General features: G+C 42.4%; 1 pseudogene across 1 annotated transcript; it reads right to left on the bottom strand.

Annotated features, from left to right (window-relative positions):
• Nucleotides 1–283: 283 nt before the first annotated feature.
• LOC143543574 (zinc finger protein WIP2 pseudogene) lies at nt 284–14,494 on the bottom strand (annotated as a pseudogene). The gene is made up of 2 exons (XR_013137094.1): nt 13,846–14,494; nt 284–730 (listed from the first exon to the last, which is right to left on the bottom strand). The product of XR_013137094.1 is annotated as a zinc finger protein WIP2 pseudogene (transcript).
• Between the last annotated feature and the right edge of the window lie 1,088 nt (nt 14,495–15,582).

Raw genomic sequence — 15,582 nt, 5'->3', positions numbered from 1 at the left:
CCTGTTAATTAATTCATATCGCGCATTTTCAGTATGATTTATAAATACCAGCTAGTACCATCTTCTAAGTGAAGTCTAGTAACATGAATCAGAAATTAAATAGACCTCTTCACATCTGTTTCTAGCATGCATCTACCAACATTAAGATCTAGTACAATAATATTGTACCTATGTAGCATGTACTATAACTTAATTGTACTAGAATATTATTGCATGAGGATATTACAGAACTTGCTCAGTTAGAAGTCTCATTAAATCATAAACAAGTACATTAATATTAATATTAATATTCATTTTCTTGATGATCAATCTCAGAATTAGCAGCTTCTTCTTCTATATCAAAACAAGACTCATCATCAATCCCATAAACTGCATGACCATTACCAAATGCTTTTATGTGATCTTTCAAAGACCTTTTGTGCTTAAAATCCGATCCGCAGCTACAATACCAAAGTTTCCCACAATTCTTTTCGTGGGTTCGCCAGTCGCCTCTAACGGCAAAGGCCTTACCACACTTGCGGCACATAAACGGCTTGATCCCATGTTTTCTTTTGTAATGTGTCTGTAGGGTTCGGAAATCTTTGAGCGGTTTAGCCTTCGGGTGGTCGATGTTGTTATGGCACCTTGGTGCACAGCAGTAGCATGGTAGTCTTAGCATGGCTGTTGGTTGTATTCCCCTTAGGGATTCTGGACCTCTTCTGTATTGAGACCCATGCCCCCACATATGCATCTGTTTTTGGACATTTTTTAGACAATTTTATGCAAATTAGTAAACTATATGCATTTGGAGGCTTATTCAATATTTCAATGGTTGTTGGAACTAATTAATTAATTTGTGTATTCATTAGGGGTGTGCGTAGTGCGGTTCGGTGCAGTTTTTGGCTAAAACCGAACCGAAAACCAAAACCTCGGTTTTTGGAGTTTTTGAAACCGTTCGGTTTTGGTTTTTTTGGTTTTGCCATTTGAGCTTGAAAGTTTTAAGCCGAAAAAAAAGTTGGCAAAAAATAATGAATTTGGGTATAAATAATGTTGTTAATTGTAAAATAATAGACTGTTATACATATGATCAAAATATTTGAGTTACATATTTATTAAATTCTTATAAATTACTTAATATAAAATATAAAAAAACAAAAATTTAGGGATTCGGTTCTGTTTTTCGATTTTTTTTAAATGCAAAACCAAAACCGAACCGTTAGTGCGGTTTTTACAAAAAAACATAAAACCAAACCTTTGGCTTTTGTTTCGGTTCGGTTTTTTCAGTTTTTTGTTCTGGATCGGTTTTTTCGGTTTATTGCACACCCCTAGCATTCATAATGATGCTAATGACACAGTTCCTAACTTAGAAAAACATTCATATAGAATAAAACCTTGGTTAAAGTTGCACATATGCAAAAATGTTTCTATAATGTTAATTATAATTACCGGCGATGAACTAATTGCTTCTTGTCCGAGTTCCAAACAGTTCAAAATGCAACATGGTCATGAACATCTATGTTCCAACTTGACGAGAAGTGTTAATTACAGTTAATTACAAGTTATTTATAGGAGTTAGTTGTGTTTAGCGGCTTTAGCCCAGACATGCCCAAGTTAAGTTTATCTATATGATCTAGTTTTCTATATATTGAGGATACCCCTCCATTGTAATCACAATTATCAGGTGGTGTGGTGGTAAAAGTGTCTTGTCTCTATCTTAGAGGTGAAATGTTCAAATTCAATAGAGGTGAAATGTTCAAATTCTGCAAGTGGCAGGTATATGTGGATTATATAAGAACTTAGAAGTAGGTTAGTTTTACCGTTAATAAATAGGTATATTGATTGCAATCTCTTATACATAAAACAAAGATTAAACCACAATAGATTGATGTTGGATGAATTTTATATTTATATTCTAAGATGGCTTATGTTATAACATCTAAACATAAAATAATGCTAAATGCATGAAATCTTTGTCAAATAAATTAGGGTGTAATACAAAAGAAAAGACGCTTGAATGAGGCTTTAAAATTAAAAGGCTAGTTACCAACTTTCAAAAGTGTTTCAATTAAGTCACTCATGTATAATTTCCTCAAATCGGGTCACTAAATATTCAAATCGAGTCTCACCGTTTTTTTTTGTGCGTCAAGAAAGAAATGGAGGATAAGATGTGGGGGGTCGGAATTTGCAATATATGTAGTTATATTTAAAATTTTTAAAAACCTTAATTATATTAAAATTCAAAAATAAAAAATAAAATTCACGCCGACACTCAACGTCAACATAAAAAAAAATATAAAAAGATTTCTTAATTAAAACAAAAAAGAAAAACGTTAAAAAACATGTTAAAACCTTTAATTTAACAAAATATGAAAGTTGAATAACTTAATTAAAACACTTTTCAACGTTGAGTGACTTAATTGTAACACTTTTATAACTTAGTTACTATTTTATGAAATTGTCCCTTCTTAAAAAGCTTTAACTTTGTGATTTTATAACACTCTTCTTATTATTGGTAATATCTAGATAATTATGAGGTTGGGTAAACATAATACATATATTTTGCCCCATATATATCCTTCCAAAAGTCAAACAATGTTTGAAGAAACACTAAGTGACCCCGGGCAGATTACGGATAATCTGGGGGTTAAATAGATGTTTCCCACGAGGGGTTAGACCCGGCAAAGATGGTTCTTCTGATAACCTGCAAAACAGACACCGTGAGCTCGTCACTGAGAAGGGGGGGGGGGTACCTCCTTGTGACCACCCTCCGGCGTGAGAATCAGACTAGATTGCTCTTGAATATAAGTGTATATTAAGAGATTGCTAAAGCAGATATCAGGTATAAGATATAAGATACAAGATAAGATGAGATGATCATACCATTTGGGGTATTTATAGCCGAATGTAGGTTTCCAAGAAGGTATAGCCGGCTGAATAGTATTCCTGTTCTACCAACTGTGGCCTACGCACGTGCCATGCTGGTAGTTGGTGGGTAGGCAGCGGCTGACAGTGACCAGGCCTGCTGTGTACTATTCCTTTTCCACCAACTGCAGGCTATGCACGTGGTATGGCAGGAGTTGGTGAGTAGGCAGCGGCTAATAGTGACATACAGTACAAGAGCATGCTGCTCGCCATACTGTTGTCAATGAGCTGTCGTATCTCTGGTCAGATCTTTTGCCCATACCTCGTCAGGTACAGTACAAAAGATCCTCCAGTATCGTACGGACTGGCTCATTTGGGCGGGAGTATTCCCCCTCCCGCCTTTGTGCGGGATTGTTCCCGTCTTTGCTCATTCCTTCTTCAGGTGACTACTGAATTATTTTGAGAGCTAAGTGCCTTGTGCGTGTAGCCTTGCTGCGCGGGTGGCCTTCCCTGATGGCTTGTATCCGCAGCTGCGGGAACAGGCGGAGTACTTCACCATTGGGAGGCATTTCCTGCGGGAACAGCTTGCGTACTGCGCGTAAGGACGTCACGTCTCTGAGCATGGTGGGTCCTGCTGGCCCAGTTGGTTTCTGCGCAAACGTCCCTCTTCAAGGGGTTGCGAGTTTATCCTTTGCGCAGACGTCCTTGTTGAAGGTGAGTCTTGCGGGTCCAACTGGGCTCTGCTGGGACCTACCTCTTCAAGTCCCCCCAGCCCAATGTTCTTTTCATGAATGTTTAATAAGTGAAGTGAACTTTTGGACTTAAGCAAAGGGTTTTGAAAAGGATTTAGTTTTTAGGTTTTCCATGGGGATTCTTCCCGCGGAAGTCCTAATGTCACGTGCAGAAATTCCTGACTTTCCTGCTTGATCTTTGGGTATGATGCGGGTAGGTCTGTAACCTCGCAAGTCAGGAGCGTTGAGTCCCACTTGTGTAGATTCTCCCATGAGGTTTTGGTAGTTTTGAACATAGTGATCAATTATGTTAAAACAACCAATTCCATCTTGGAGCTTCAAACAATATAGTTCTCGACGTTCCCGCTATGCGGGGATGTTATTCCCGTTTCCGCAAGCATGGCCCAGAAGATCCTTCTTGGTTTCAATTCCCTGAGGAGTGCTAGGTATGTGAAGGGTTTTGCCTTGACACTGTACCCGCACTCGTCTTATGGTTACTTTACTTCCAAGGTATTCCTGGCAACAATTCCCTGCGGGTGCGAAGTATGTGAAGGGTTTTGCCTTGACACTGTACCCGCACCCGTCTTATAGTTACTTGGTCGCCGATGTATTCTTGGCTTCAATTCCCTGCAGGTGCTAAGTATGTGAAGGGTTTTGCCTTAACACTGTATTTGCACCTGTCTTATAGTTACTTGGTTGCCAAGGTAAGGGGTATTTTCCCGCTTACTTTTGAATCTTTTTGAAATTTTGAAATTCGAAGAGTTGGTGAAAGGATAAGAACAGTCCAAACTGTTGAAACGTCGTCCGACGGTTTCTTCTGACAGTCAGGACGTGCAGGAAGTTATGGCGACGTGACAGTATATGGTCATTCCAGGCGTTTTTTTAGGTGCGTGGGCGCGATTTTTCGGGCGCGTGGCCGCGAAATTAATGGCACGCGTCCTTTCAACAGCTGTTGCCAGCTTGCTCTTTGCCACGTGTCATAGTTTCATTGCACCTGCGATTTCTCTCTCTTCCGCATTAAATTCATCGCATTAATTGCGATGAGTATATAAAGGGGGAGAGGGTCCTTTGCAATCCACACTTTCACTTCTCTCTTCATCTTCTAATCGATTTCCGGCGAATACTCACTATTCCGTCGAGCATTCTTCTGAAATCGTTTTTCTGTACATCCAAACATGTCTTCTTTTGCCGAGGAGTCTGACGTGTTCGTCGAGAATCCGTCGTCCACTTCCGATAAGGACGACAAGAGCACTGCTGGCGAGTGCCAGTGCACTCTTCCTGCCGAGCTTTTTCAGTAAATCGTCCGGAAGCTCATGCCCGAGCCGTTCGAGCCTGAGTTTCCGGAGCCACACCAGACAGTGTACGATGCCCCCAAGGGCAAGATAGGGGTGTACGCTGCATTCTTCGTTTATGGGAATCTCAGGTTCCCATTGACGAAGTTTGTATACCGTGTCTTGGAGAGGCACGGTGTGCATCTGACGGAGGTACACCCGATGGATCGCCAAGATCCGCCACTTTGAGTGGGTGTGCCTCATTCTGGGCGTGGAGCCCCATGTTGACCGGTTGATGACCTTCTATTCTTGGAGGTGCATCCAGGGGTGGTACACCTTGGTCAATCGGATCAAGGGGCTGAAGATCTGCGCAACCGAGCGCAGTCTTCGGTCGTGGAAGAGGGAGTTTTTTTATATCTCCGCTCGCGTCGTCCCAATAGCGATGACGTTTAAGAATGGGATAGCACTCCCCGCCCTTCACGCCCCAAACTACCAGGAGGCGGAATGGTTCGCCAAGATCTCTCGGATCCAGACTCCGGTGTACCGCTTTGCGGAGTCTGGGATGGTGATGCTTGGGATGAGCCGGGTGTGGAAGGAGGCGTCACAGGTTCCCATCGTCCTCGAATACGGTTTGAACTCTGTCCCTTACGGTATGCTCTGTCTTCTTTGTTTATACAGGTTTGTCTTTTAACTGTTTGTTTCTTTTATTTCAGAGGGAAACGACTTGCCGTCTCTCCTGCAGCCGCGGGAGAGTGATGGTCCCGCTCGGATGGGTTCTCGTGCTCTCGATGAGAACGAGTTGCCCATCTTGGAGCAAACGAGGGATCGGTTTGTGGAGGTCTACCCGCCAGGCCACCCTATTCTGAGCGCCACGCGGCCAGGTAAGGCGTTATTCAACCCTCGACCTCTCAATGCTGAAACCTCTGCTGGAATTCCTCTAATCTTGTCATCTTCTGATGAGGAATCCGTAGATGGTCCTCCGTTGGTGCGGAAGAAGAAGGCTGCCGGCGGGAAGGGGAAGGCGAAGGTTGCCTCCACTGCCGATCCGGTGCATCGGTCTGATTCAGAGACCGAGAGCGAGGAGGCGGCGGGGAACCCATGTGGTGAAAAGACCACTGCTCCGGAGGCAGAGACGACTGTCACCTCCGAGCAGCCCAGGACGACGACGGTGAGCGGCGTGAAGAGGCCGGCTCCATCGGGTTCGTCCCCGCCTGTTCGCACTTTTAGGCTCAAGAAAACCCGTAAGTACAAACTTCCTTTACTTTTTAACTTCATATCTTTCCGCCATTATACTTATATCTTCTTTGTGCAGGCGTGGATGCTACCGCATTCCAGGGTGGAGCGGGGAGGAGCACCTCCGGACCCATGACGGTAGGCTTGGTCAACCTACCTGAGGCGATGACCCAGGCGGCTACGCCTGCTTCAGTTGGTTCAGTTGCTCACCCAGTTGAGCCAACTGTTCCAACTGTGATGACATCTCCGCCGGCTGTCAGTGCCATATTTACTGAATCTTTCACTGAGCCATCGGTGACTATTTCTGCGGGTACTTCGGCAGCGGCGACCACGGTTGTGAGTTCACCTCCGTTGGTTTCTACCGCGGCGGCCTCTATGCCTCCTCCGACGTCGGCAGCTACAGCCGATCCTTCAGGTATGCTTGGGGCTTCTCGCCAACCTCTGCCTCCTTCCCATCTGCCTGACCTCTTGGATGGATTTCCCTTGGGTTCAGGTGATGGGTTTGGCGGCTATCGGCCTGTTGTCGACCCTACAGGTGCGTAGGGTTCTTTTGGCCTTTTTTTTTTTTTATATCATCTTTTCCTAACTGCTTTTTGTTTTTTGCAGTGTCGGATTCCAATGAAGTGTATGTTCCACGATGGAACATCCGCCGAGGAACAACCCTTCGCACGCCTGTGGAGTGCGTGGAGTGGGCTCGTCACGCAGCTCCCAGTGGTGCGTTGGGGGAAGCAATGGCTAGCTACCAGGAAGGTAGGCTAACCAACGAGCTTCGGATTCTCCTGGCCCGGATGCAGCCGCGCGTCGAGCTGCTCTGTCGTGAAAACGACAAGTTAAAAGCAGCTCGTATTCAAGAAGTAGCTCAGGCGCGGGCTGTCCGGGAGGAGAACAAGAGGCTTACCGCAGTGGCTGCGGAAAAGGAGAAGGCCTTCAAGGCCCTCGAGGTTGAAGTTCAGGCCCGGCTCGAGGCCCGTTCCAAGGCTGCCCAAGCTGTTAACGAACAGCTTCGGCTGGCTAAGGAAACTGCACGGAACGCAACTGAGAGGGCCACCAAGGCTGAAGCTGTTGCTGAGCCTCTACGCCTCGAGAATGAGGAACTTAAAGCCAAACTAGAGGCGCTCCAACAGGCTCATGATGCCTTGGCGATGGAAGACGCCAAGAAGCTCCAAGAGATCTTGGACCAGAGGGGGGTGCTTGACCACACTGAGCGGAAACTAAAGGGCGTTGAAGAGGCTGCGGCTAAAGAAGTGTTGCTTGCCAACCTCAACAAAAGTGAAGCCGAACGCGCCCGTAACCAAGCTCAAGCTGCCCTCCAGGAAGCTCTGGTTACCAAGGAATGGCTTCTTCGAGAAGCGTTGTCGCAGGTAAGCTTAGCTTCATAATGTCTTCACGCTTTTCTTTGTAAATAGAAAATGTTTTGATACTTGTATTTTTTCTTGTAGGTTGTGCATCGAGTCTTCACGGACACATCATACGACGATGCCATGAGCGCAGCCCTCAACGCTTCTCACGAGGATGGGGAAAAGGCCGGCTTCCTGCTTGGTCTAGGGTTCGTTGAGAAAGGCATCCCGCCTTCCAGCTTCCCTTTATATGATGTTGATACTGAAGCTGTATATGACCAAGCAGTGAATCAGTATGCTGCCTTCCCGCATCTGGTGGTGGAGAAGGTGAACGAAGTTGCTGCTGCTGATGATGGGCTAGCCATTCTAAAGACCTTCCTTGAACCGCCACAGCCAACTGATGGTGCAGGTACAAGTGGGTTTGGGGGGAGTGGTCCTGAAGCTTGAACCTTAAGATCCCTTCCCACTGTTAGGATAGGTTTACATTGTATAGATTTATATTCTTGTAGGCGGGTAGTTACCCGGCCATTCTTGTAATACTTGAATTATTATGAAATATAAATCTTTTTTCACTAGATTACTTGCTTTATAAACGTTATATGACTTGCTCATGCATACTTTAGTTTAAATTAGCAACTTTCCAAGTGTGTAGAATAAGTTAACCCTTGAACGTGGTAGATAATAGGTTGAAGTTTTGCTTCCTCCGTGATTGTGCGGGTAAGACCGTCACTTGCACTTAGTAGGATGACTAAACTTTACCTATATCTGACCTGCGTGGAGGTTTTCCTCATCTTTTCGTTAGAAATTTTCTAAGGGTTTAGAATAAGTTAACCTTTGAACGTGGTAGATAATAGGTTGAAGTTTTGCTTCCTCCTTCGTGATTGTGCGGGTAAAACCGTCACTTGCACTTGGTAGGATGGCTAAACTTCACCTATATCTGACCTGCGTGGAGGTTTTCCTCATCCTTCCGTTAGGAATTTTCTAAGTATTTTGAATAGTTTAACCGTTCGACGCGTGGTTGTCAATAGGTTAGTTCGGTTTCTTCTATCATGATTTGTGCGGTTAGGACCGGCACTTTCATTTAGTGGGATCACCAAATTTTACCTATGACTGACCTGCGTGAAGGTTTGCCGTTTTTTGTGTTTATGCGGGTTTTGCCGCCTTCCACAAGCAACGATTTCTTTACACTTATTTATGCGGTGAAAACCGGCATCAGTGTTTTGAATAAATTAACCGTTCGACGCGCGGTTGTCAATAGGTTAGTTCGGTTTCCTCTATCATGATTTGTGCGGTTAGGACCGGCACTTTCATTTAGTGGGATCACCAAATTTTACCTATGACTGACCTGCGTGAAGGTTTGCCGTTTTTTGTGTTTATGCGGGTTTTGCCGCCTTCCACAAGCAACGACTTCCCCACTTATGTATGCGGTGAAGACCGGCATATCAGTGTGGAAAGTTCATAAAGTATAAATGTAAGATCATCAGCATCAATGTTCTAAGGAGAATCATTTCCATTAGATGTGGCTCTGGGCCTTTATAAGTTTGGAATTGATCTACATGCAAACTGTGTGATTGAGCTCCCTTCCATGTTGTTGGGATGGGAGTGCCATCGAGCCGATATGCACCTGGTTCGGGATCTCGTTGTTTACGCAGTATGTAGTCTCCAACATTGAAGCTGCAATTTTATTCGTGTTTTCTCCAGCTGGGGTTCTACACGCATCGGCCTGCTCAGCGTACGTTACGCCACGAGGTGCGCGAGCGTCCCATCTCTAACAAATGCTTCGACGATGTCCTTCACGTCTGTGCATTCTTCAGTGTTGTGGCCTTTTGTCCTGTGATAGTCACAGTATTTGCTCCGATCAGCATTGTGACGATGTCGGATTATTGGAGCCTTTGGCCATGGGAGCTCCTCAGTGGCGAATATCTCGGTGACCCTTTTGGTGAGTGGCGTCCATCTGGAGTTCTGGTTCGACTGTACGTTATCCCTTCCGCCTAACCGATGTTGCAAGCCGGATGAGGTGTCAAAGTTTACCCTTGACTGCCAAATGCCTAGCTTCCGCTTTTTGTTTAGTCGGGCGGTAAGGATGTTGTCTTCTCTTGTTTTCTGGGTATAGAGGTTTGTGCTCTGGGGGAGATCTCTACCCAGTTGCTTTTCCGTTTCCGCAAAGCGTTTAGCTGCTGTCATGATGGCATCCCATGTGGATGGCATGCCATCTCTACCCGTTAAGGTGCGGATGAGCTCTGGATCGTTCGCGCCCTGGATGAAGGCAGCGCGAACAAGATCTTCGCTAATATTACCCAGACTTAGCTTCTTTGAGTTGAAGCGAGTGATGAAGTCTGGCAAAGATTCATCTTCCTCTCGAATGCAATTGAGGATTGTCCATTGCTCTTCGGTATACTTTCTTTGTTGGCTGAAGTGTTGGCTAAACTTCTGCTGGAAGTCTTCCCAATCGTAGATGTGGTGGACCGGTAGACGATCGAACCACGCTCTAGTTGCCCCAACAAGCGTCATTTGGAACATGTAACACCACGTAGGTTCCGTCCAACTACTGACGGTTGCCCCCGCTATGAACCTGTTCAAATGATCATCTGGATCAGATATACCATCGTAAGTGCCGATGTTGGACATCTGTTTGGCACTTTTCGGGACGATTGCTTCCGCAATGTCCCTTGCAAATTTGGACGTTCCCGCCTTTGCAGCAGTTGGTGTAAATGTTTTGGAGAAATCACGTGGGTTTCCACCCGCGTTTTTTGGTTTGAAGGTTTCTCCAAAACGCCTTCTCGGTTGGGAGTCCGTTTCCTTACGCTTCCCTTTCGCCCTATGACGAGGGTTTGCGTCACTATCGGATTCCTTCGAATCATCGTCCAAGTACTCTCCGAATTCCTCAGGCTGTTGGAGTGAACGTAAGCGTTCATCCAACTCAGCTTGGAATTCTTTTTGACGTGCTTCCGCCCACGCTTTAACTTCATCGAGTGTTTGGCGGGGGAGCCTCGTTCTTTGTCTCTCTAACTGGGTATCGGTGAATCCTAGTGAGAGATTATTTACTGCACTTGCCCCAGCTTGGGTAACTGGGGTAGTGTTCGTAAAATTTACTGCACTTACCCCGGCTTGGGTAACCGGGGTAATGTTCGTAAAAACTGTGTAGTCGCCGGTATTCCCCCCAGTAGCTGGGGTTGTGGTTACCGGAGTTTCTTTAACCATCTTTCCAGAAGTTTGAAAAAACTGAAAAAAGAAATTAAGTTCTAGCTTTTATGCACGGATGGCGCCAATGAAGAAACACTAAGTGACCCCGGGCAGATTACGGATAATCTGGGGGTTAAATAGATGTTTCCCACGAGGGGTTAGACCCGGCAAAGATGGTTCTTCTGATAACCTGCAAAACAGACACCGTGAGCTCGTCACTGAGAAGGGGGGGGGGGGGTACCTCCTTGTGACCACCCTCCGGCGTGAGAATCAGACTAGATTGCTCTTGAATATAAGTGTATATTAAGAGATTGCTAGAGCAGATATCAGGTATAAGATATAAGATACAAGATAAGATGAGATGATCATACCATTTGGGGTATTTATAGCCGAATGTAGGTTTCCAAGAAGGTATAGCCGGCTGAATAGTATTCCTGTTCTACCAACTGTGGCCTACGCACGTGCCATGCTGGTAGTTGGTGGGTAGGCAGCGGCTGACAGTGACCAGGCCTGCTGTGTACTATTCCTTTTCCACCAACTGCAGGCTATGCACGTGGTATGGCAGGAGTTGGTGAGTAGGCAGCGGCTAATAGTGACATACAGTACAAGAGCATGCTGCTCGCCATACTGTTGTCAATGAGCTGTCGTATCTCTGGTCAGATCTTTTGCCCATACCTCGTCAGGTACAGTACAAAAGATCCTCCAGTATCGTACGGACTGGCTCATTTGGGCGGGAGTATTCCCCCTCCCGCCTTTGTGCGGGATTGTTCCCGGCTTTGCTCATTCCTTCTTCAGGTGACTACTGAATTATTTTGAGAGCTAAGTGCCTTGTGCGTGTAGCCTTGCTGCGCGGGTGGCCTTCCCTGATGGCTTGTATCCGCAGCTGCGGGAACAGGCGGAGTACTTCACCATTGGGAGGCATTTCCTGCGGGAACAGCTTGCGTACTGCGTGTAAGGACGTCACGTCTCTGAGCATGGTGAGTCCTGCTGGCCCAGTTGGTTTCTGCGCAAACGTCCCTCTTCAAGGGGTTGCGAGTTTATCCTTTGCGCAGACGTCCCTGTTGAAGGTGAGTCTTGCGGGTCCAACTGGGCTCTGCTGGGACCTACCTCTTCAATGTTCAAGATATAAACTTTTTAAAATTGAATTGATGAATGAACTACCATATTTTCCTTCCCTTTTGGCATTCTTATAATCTGTAGAGCCCTCTTAGATCTGTTAGGTTCTCCAAATTAAGGTCATGCGTAGTGGAGGGGCTACAAATTGGTGCGTTTTGCGCCGTGTGGCGCCCAGTCAGCAAGTGGTGAAAATTTGTTTTTGGGGTGTAATGGTGTAGGGGCTACAATAGTAATATAATAATAATACTTTTCTTCTTCTTCCGGGCGATAAAAGAACCCCGCCCCCCGCCCCTTCTCGCCCACATATCGCCTGGGGGGCGGTGTTCGCGCCCCTTCTAACCCCTTGTCGCCCAAACTCTCGCCTCATTACATATAGCCTAAGAGTCTTTAAGTCAGAAAACAAAACCTCCCCCCTACTGTAGACATAGTACTTCAAAAACAAGCAAAAGAAGACAAAATGTGCATGAACACATTAAAAAAGCAGTATAGAAAGGACCAAAAGGATGTTCATGATATGATCTCCTAAATTATTAAAGAATTGAACCCAAAATTCTACACAAAATCTTAAGGATATAATCTTGATTTCATGTGTTAACGGGGGTTTAACATTAACAACCAAGAAATATAAGGGATGAATCGAATAACGATTTTTAAAAGATAAAATTAGATAATAAGTTAAACAACTTCAACATCTAATTTATTGTTAGGAGAAAATTGTTAGAGATATAAAGTTTATTTTATTATGTCTTTGAGAGTTTTAAAAAGAGTTTAGTGGGTTGTGTACAGTAACTCAACGATGCCGAAGAACGATAATTTTGTTTTCAGTAGGATCGGTTTTGCCATTCAAAAAGGGATGGCGGCGCAGCTTGTTGACCGCTTACCTGCCTCTTTATTGTAATTGGATCATTTTATTTGAAATGAAAAATATTGTTTAATTAAAAAAAAGTTAATGTCAGAATTTGTGTGGTTTTCGTTCTTAATGATATTGAAAGAGTTACGGTGAGTTTTCACAAAAATACCCGTGTTGTCGTGTTTCTCGATCCAATTAAGTCCAAAAAATCAGCCTTAATTTAGAGAGTTTGTTGGTGACACAAACTGGCTTATTGATCAGAAAAGTCTTTCTTTTTGTTTATTATTGTTCTTGTTTGGACATGAAGATCATAAATGTATTATATATCTGGGGTGGATCAGAGATGAAGGATATATAGAACCATAAAAAGGTTGTAGTTTTATGTTTGACACAATTGCCAATGTATTTAGGAAAGGAGATAGTGAAAAAGAAACCAGAATTCAAGGAACAAAAAGTATGATACTTGTCTTGTTAAATCAGATATAAAGTTGATTTCTTTTTCCATATGGAAGCAGTACTGCTGACCAATCTTGGATCATAGCAGTGGAACACCACAAATTAATAAATTAAGACTGCCAGTAATCAAGATCTGAAAGGCTAAGAAAAATAACCCTAGCTAACCCTAATAGGTAGTGATGACAATTGGCAAGAAAATAATTTAACAATTAAGGAAGAAAAATATGTGTTCCCTTCACTTTTCAAAACTAAAAAAAATACTTTTATACACACCTGCTTACATCTAATCACACGTTGTTTTAAACAACTGTCTAGACAGAGATCGGACAACCGTTTAACCAAAAATTTCAAAATTTGACTTGTCTATGGCCTTAATGACCGTCCAGATATTGGCCAAACGGTTGTTTTGGCCGATAGTTTTCAAAGTTTAACCCCCAATGATTAGAATGACTAATGACTGCCCGAACGTTAAACAACCGTTCTTACCATTACTTTGTATAATATCATGACCACACCCGCTAGACATCTAATCACACATTGTTTTAAAAAACTGTCTAGACAGAGATCGGATAACCATTTTAACCCAACAAAATTCAAAGTTTGATCGTTAAGTATTGGCCAAACGATCGTTCTGGCCGATAGTTTTTCAAAGTTTGACCACCAATTATCAGAACAGCCGTCCTTACCCTTACGTTTTAAAATATGACTTTTTTTTGTCAAATCAAACGACCGTCTGATTCTTTTGTGGACGGTCGTTTGATAACATAAAATCTATAGCATGACTAAAAAAAAAACTAAATAGCTTCTAGGATAATATTAACTAATACCTGCATGTTATTGTATCTGTTGAAGGTTTTGAAGCAAAGAGGGCAAGAGAACTGAGTTGGGCCAATCAAAATCTGAGATGGAATAGGGATCCAGTACTGACCCTTGTTTAGTGTTGTTGTAAGATATCCATTACCATTTACACCTTCTTCCACCACTTCTTTATGATCCATTTCAATATCATTATGTGTATTGTTGGGAAGCCTTGAAATCAAATCAGCTTCATAAAGATTGTGGCTTGGGAGTCCAAGATGTAGAGTGACAGTCACAGTTTCTTGATCATCACAAAGCTTAGTACTATTTGTGTCAACTTCCATGTACTGAGGACATGTATCATTAGGGTTTTGTAACTTTTGTTGATGTTCATGTGTACTTCTTGATGGGCTTAAACTTAAGAGAGGAAGAGCTTGTATGTGAGGAGGAGATGGAGGTGAAGGTTCATAGTAAGAAGATGATAATGAAGAATTAGGCATAAGATATTGTTTATTGAGATTGAACCATGATCCATTGTAGTATGTGGAGAAAGGGTGATGATGATGATGATCACTACTCATGATCTAAAAGCTAAAGAAACTAAGATCAAGTGTGTAGTTTGATAGGTTAATTATGTAGAAAGTGATCACATGTATATATGTTAATATGTATGAGAGAGAGAGAGAGAGAGAGAGTAAAGATGACCAAAAAGGTGAAAATTCAAGAGACTGTACATGCATACCAATGGAGTTTTGTTCTTTAAGGCCCCAACATTAATTCTTTCTCTCTCTCTATATATATATATAAATATATAAACTCTTGTTAACTATATAATTATTTTATTTCTAGCAATCATGTTTCTATCATGTTTAGTCACACCACATATTGAGAGCTACTATATATTGTCTCCCTATATATTTTTCCTCTAGTCTAAAAAGAGTCCATTTTTATAACTCTACTAGTTTGAGGCCCGTGTATTACACGAGTAATTGTTAAAAGTTTTATACTGTAACCATTAAATGAAATATAGTTAACAAAATGATCATATATTTTATATGGTTACAATTTACATTAGAATTACAAAAATTACATAAATATGTTACAAATAAGTAAAACCTCCATTGTACACTATATTTGTGATTGTATTGGATGATACTCACTGTTTATCACATATCAAAATCTTTAGTCCATGTCTACTTGTAACTCTTGATAAGGGAACATGTAGGTATGCTTATAACTCTTGATATATGCACGCATAGTTGTGAGTGTGACAAATAAGATTCTTCAAGTACATGCCAACCCTAGATAAATGATAAAATATCCAGGAAACTATAAAAAAAATATTCATACACATAAAATATCATACATTTTAATCAATTAATATAATATCATTTGAGATCATCTACTCATATTTATTCCAAAAACATAATTATCCAAAAAAAACAGATTACATGAACTTTGATGATATAGTCATCGTTATAAACTTTATAATTTGAAATTGATTTATCATGATAAATTTGGTGTCATTAATATTCTGTGTATGACAAATTTTTACTTGATTTATATTTTACAATTAACAATTGTATAATCAAGCAACATATAAAACCGGAAATTAAAATATAATAACATGATTTTTTTTTCATTTCATGTTAGTGAAAAATGACAAAGAAATACTAACCTTAAAGTCATGTTCAAATAAAAGTGATTATTCTGAGTTAGCAGGATATTAGAATATTTAAAGTTACATAAAGTGAATGTAGTAATTC

The sequence above is a fragment of the Bidens hawaiensis genome, unplaced genomic scaffold (genome assembly GCF_021521415.1).
Source record: "Bidens hawaiensis isolate Kalapana, Puna unplaced genomic scaffold, B.hawaiensis_p1.1 tig00013187_1, whole genome shotgun sequence".
NCBI classification, from domain to species: Eukaryota; Viridiplantae; Streptophyta; class Magnoliopsida; order Asterales; family Asteraceae; genus Bidens; species Bidens hawaiensis.
The sequence above is the reverse complement of the archived record's forward strand: the minus strand, read 5'-3'. Positions and strand labels throughout refer to the sequence as shown.